Consider the following 6,000-nt stretch of genomic DNA (forward strand, 5'->3'; position numbering starts at 1 on the left):
TTAGCAGGCAAAGTGTTTCCATGCATGGGACATAGTGCTGCACATTTTAGACTTCATCTTCAGCAACTGTGCATGGAGGATTCGAATAGTGTTAGCTCTGCACACAGTACACCATAGATGCATCCATGCATAGAAACCTGACAAGTCTTCCGAGCTACAGTATCTTTCCTACCACACACAAACTTTTACAATCTATACCTTCAGATTCCAAAGAGCTAATGACTTGAAATTTGGTCAGCAGTGAGTACCAACACAGCCGAATGATTGGAAAAATAATATTATGTTTTTTGAACACTAAGTTATGGTCTTCCAACTTCATAGAATTGGATGTGCGTAGACCCTTTTCGCACATATGTGAACAAAATCATTGCATCGTTATAAGTTTGCCCAGAGCCTATACTGTATGTAGTTTTGTTTACATACCAAAACTATGTATACTACTCATGCAATGTGGTTTTTGAAAAGAGAGTTAGCTTTATTTACACAAGTGTCATGTGCATGATCTTAGTGATGAGTGCTACATTTGTTCAAATAATGTCAATGAATGGCTCACAATGTTAGTGCTGATGCTGCTCCACAAACAACTTCAAGGATTATTATACCAAAAGTATGGTTATAACTTTCTATAATAGATTTTAGAAAAACATATAATATTGAAACAAAATGTACAACTTGCATACAATTACATCCATCAGTATTTATTTGTGCATGCATATGTCAATGTTAAAAAATACATACATGATACATACAGTATATATATAGCCTACAAGTACAGGGATACAGATTTTAGTCAACATCCTAACATTTATAATCTTTAAAACAAGCCTCTACATTATCACGTATCTTCACAGGTGGCCTGGGTTTTGCAGATCCTTGCTCTATAATGCTCGGTGTCACTAAATGTTCACAATTTTTACCCCATTTTGGAATATCTATCAAAATAAATGCACCCTTGTTCCACTTATCAAGATATGGTACATATGCTTCACATCCAATAACTCCAGCTGGCTCATTGTACTGTGGTTCCTGACACCAGCTAATAGCCTAATGTGTACACTTGCAAAGATTAGAGCCAAACAACCTGTATTCAATGCTTTCTTCTTCACTTAAGTCAAACGAAAAGCCTCCATTACATTGAAAGCTATCAGGATTCTTCAGTCCTAAATTCCCAGCTATCCCAAATCCTCCCCCCTTGAGTAATGTCTTAATGTGAACAGGGAGACCAAGTAGACGTGCACTGTTGAATATGATATAATCAGCACCTTTCAATTTTCGATGACACGATGAATAATTTGGGACAGCATGCAGTATCTTTTCCATGTCAGAGCCACTGATACCAACTCTCCTTAAATCAAACTGTTGAGTGGCAAGAGATTTGATTATGAATTCTTCAATAGGGTACTGTTGCAGCTTGGTGAGTATCTCTGTTTTGTCCGCAGTGAAGTTGACATTAGCAAACAAATCAGCCCACAGCAAATTGAATGTGTAAGAATAATGAGTGTTAAAGCCCAGTACACCACGATCACGCATGAACATAGGACTACTAAGTGCTACTTGAAGTGTTCTGTAGAATGGGTTCAACTTTATGTCAATACCAAGTCTGTTGATATCAGCACAATAGTAGAGATTGTATGTGAGGGTGACTCGATATCCTTCAGTAACTGGAAGAACTTCATGCTCACTATCACTGAGGAAAGCAGCCCAACATAAACCACTCAATGGATCAGAGGCATGAGATGACCAATCATATTTTATTTATTTCTTCTGGTGACGTATGACCAGCTCTCCACCACTAAACTGAGTTGGTAAACAAACCACGAGGCTACCAAATGTATGTTCAGACTGAGACACATTAACATGATATTTTAAAAAGCCACCAGGTGCATAGATAGTCAACTCGTACAGTTCTGCTTGTAAACTAACACAAGTTGGGTTGTTTAATCCAATCTTCCTTAGAATCGAGGTATTACAAAGTTGAAACGTTGTCATAAAATCTTTAGGAGCTAATCTGTGGTAGTTTTTACCTGTCATACCCTCCCCTTTGTATTCAACACTGGTATCATAAACAGTGCATGCACCAAGTAGCTTACAAACTGCCATTTGGTCTTCACCAGGAAATTTTACAGTATGCCACGTCACTTCAGCAGCCTTCCTAGTTGAGGTACAATGTCGAGCATCTTCTTCACCAGGTATTGCAGTTTTGTAGGCTAATGACACAGTCCCTTTGAGAGATAATTTTCCACCACAACTAAATCTGCTAGTGATGCTATCAGCTATGTGACCAAGATTTGAATTGATGATCTTCTCAGCTGACTCTTTCAGTGAGGCCGGATTCTTTTTCTCCTGTCTTTTACTTGAATACCACATATCTCTAATCTGCTTGGCTAACTCAGTAACTAACACGTAGCTCAGTATCAGTGTAGCTACACCAGCACTCAAACTCAACGTACTGGGCCGGCTACTGGCAATAATGTAGCTAGCGAACTGAGTTGGTACGTAGACTAGTATATAAATTATTATCTATGGTACAGGTACACACAAACAAGCCAGCACTCACAGACAGTCACTACAGTACGGTTTGTTTACGCTGTTCAAGTGACCCGGTTATCACATATGCGAGAAGTAGTTACCACGCCCAAGACCACGCCCTACTATTAGTTAGTCTGGCGGCGCCGTCACCTGCATTGGTGGGGCGGGCGCCACCAGGCTGACTGTATTTTGATCATGTCGCCTACTTTTCAAACTTTCGCAACTTTTTATTCCGTCAAACTATTGTCATGCAATTTTCAGTGTTGACTGCTGAGAGATTTATTAATTACCAATGTAGTTGACGTTTTACCAATCTGTTACCTTTGTGCATGTAGCTAGTTGAGAATACTCTTCAAGCTGATGTTGAGAATGTATCCACATAGCTGATTGTTAACAGATTGAGACTGAATGTGATAAGTCATTATGAATGCTGATTGGTTCCTGCCGGAGAACTAGAGGACAGGATCTTAGGTACATTAACACTGAATGGTACTATTTTAAAGCAGGTTTGTCACTGGGCAAGTATCTAGGTATATATCTAGATCAACATCTCACTTGACAAACTCATGTAGATTATGTTCTGAGTAAAGTTAGAAAGAAACTTTATGCCATAAATCATGTTAAGCCTACTTTCTCTAGAGTTATTCAGTTGTTGTATCAATCAAGCTTATATACTACCAGTTTTTGGCTATACTGTCTTATTTACATAGAATTTTCTCTTATGCTGTGGATGTCACTGGTCGCTCTGGTAAAAATGTACACAGATTGTGTGAGCACTAATTATGGTAAGCAGTCACTGGCGTTTAGGGGCATAGTTTACCTAAAGTACTGCACGATACTAAAACTGTCTATGAATTTAAAATTGTATTGTGTGATGTAACTAATTTTTCTTTTGTGTGTATATGTGTACTGTATCTTGTGTTTTATTGTGTTCTCAGGGCAAAACTGAAAAACAGCCTTCCTTGGCTAATGCTGTTCTCCCTGACTAAATATTTGAAAACTAATGTTTAGTAGCCCAGAACGTACATATTGCTAGCTTGCTATATAGCCAAGGATTAGCTTTAGTATAGTAATGTTATTTGCATGCATCAGCTATATAGTGCAGCCACACCTATCAACATGAATCCACTGACAAACAGTTACAAGTTGTTGTATTCACCTTCTGGTTTGTTTTTGTTCACATGACTGCAGGTACATATGTCAGCAAAATTTAATTCTACGTTTGTCACAGTGCAAAATTAATGAGCAAAATTTGTGCATTAACAACTACAGTAAATATAACTACCAGTAGCCTGGGGCATACAGATATTGTTCTTTATCTGAACATTTGTATCTTTGAAAACAACCCTCTACATTATCAAGTATTTTCACAGATGTCCCAGGTTCCATGGTAGTTTCTTGTCCTGAAACACTCATTGTCACTAACTGTTGGCGACATTCACTCCATTTTGGAATTCCAATCAAAATAAATGAATCCTTGTACCATAGATCCAAATGTGCTTCTTGATCAAATCCACTCCTCCCTGGGCAGTATCCAGCAACTCCAGCAGGTTGGTTGTATCGAGGCTGCTGACACCAGGTAATATCTCCTTGTGTATACTGGCAAAGATTTGGACCAAACAATTTGTACACAACTTCTTTTGAACTTGCCTCATACACAATGTCTAATGTATGAAAGTCATCAGAATCATCTGTTAGTGCTAAATTCATATGTTTGTCAGGTATACTCATTAGCAATGGCTTAATGTGAACAGGGAGACCTAACAGCTTTGCACTGTAAAATATGATATAATCAGCACCCTTCAATCTTGGATGATAGGTTGGATCGGACACAACATGCAATACTTTTTCCATATCAGTACCCGTGATACCGACTCCACTTAAACAATACTGTTGTTCATTATGAGATTTGTTAATAAATTTTTGAATAGGGCACTGCTGTAACTTGGTGATAACCTCTGTTTTATCTGCAATGAATTTAATATTAACCAACAAATCAGCCCACGTACACTGCAAATCAATTGTATAAGAATAACGAGTGTTAAAGCCCAGTACTCCTCCATCACGCATGAACACAGGATTACTAAGTGCTCCTTGAAGTGTTCTGTAAAATGAGTTCTTCTTTAAGTCATTTCCAGGTCTGTTGAGATCAGCACCATATAGTAGAGATTGTATGTGACGGTGACTCGATATCCTCCAGTAACAGGAAGAACTTCATGTTCACTATCACTGAGGAAAGTAGCCCAACATAAACCATTCAATGGATCAGAGGCAGGAGAAGACCAATCATATTTTATTTCATTTTTCTCGTGATGTATGATCAGCTCTCCACCACTACACTGAGTTGGTAAACAAACTACAAGGCTACCAAACATATATTCAGACTGAGACTCATCAACATGAGCTTTTAAAAAGCCGCCAGGTGCATAGACAGTCAACTCGTACAGTTCTGCTTGTAAACTAGCATGATTTGGAATAATTACTCCAATCTCCCCAAGAATTGAGGTGTCACTAAGTTGAAATGTTGTCATAAAATCTTTTAAATTATGATCTAATTTGAAAGCACCATGCAAGTTTTTGTCAATCACAGTAGTCTTACCAGTGCATTTGTCAAACAGCTTACTCATGTCTGCTTGGTTTGCACCTTGGAGCGCATTATTTCATCCCCTTAGGTGACCTACAATGTTGTTCATCATCTTCTTCATGAGGTACTGCAGTCTTGTAGGCTAACGATATAGTCCCTTTGAGTGGCAATTTTCCACCACAACTGAATCTGCTAATGATGTTATCAGCTATGTGATCAAGATTTGATTTAACTCAGCTGTCTCTTTCAGTGACGCTAGATTGTTATTCTTCTGTCTTATACCCCGTCTCGAAGACCACATCTCTAAATCAATTCAGAATCACAACGTCCATACTATCAAAGCGAGTATCAAAGTCACGTGATGACGCTTTCTTAACTGCAGCTATATAGCCACGTACTTAACACACTATGACTGACTAATCACCTTAACGGTAATTGCTTGGTGCAGGAGTGTACCACTAGGAACAGTGATTCGCCTGACAGCTTCTGTTTCCTAGTTTGACGACCTCTGATGACCACGCCCATATACCACACCCTTGACCACTGGAATTGTTAGTCCCACCTCCAGACCACGGGATGGTCTTTCAATAGGAAAGTGACTGCATTGGCAAGGTTGGTAATTTGATGGTTTAATACTGTGGACTTAAATAAGGTTGAGGGGCCTGTTGAAGGTGATAAAAGGTCTGAGTTTACAGTTCACAAGCAGGGCCGCCCAGAGAAATTAAGGGGCCCAGGGCAAAGAGTTAAAGTGGGGCCCTTCACCCAAGTTGTAAGGTGAAGACCAAAAAAAAAAAAAAGTCACAACCTGCTGGCAATGACAATAACTACCCAGCACCAACCATATCTCCTTATCTACAAGCTTGCTACACTGCTCCTCTGAAGAATAC

This window comes from Dysidea avara, chromosome 1 (assembly GCF_963678975.1).
Source record: "Dysidea avara chromosome 1, odDysAvar1.4, whole genome shotgun sequence".
In the NCBI taxonomy this organism is placed as follows: domain Eukaryota; kingdom Metazoa; phylum Porifera; class Demospongiae; order Dictyoceratida; family Dysideidae; genus Dysidea; species Dysidea avara.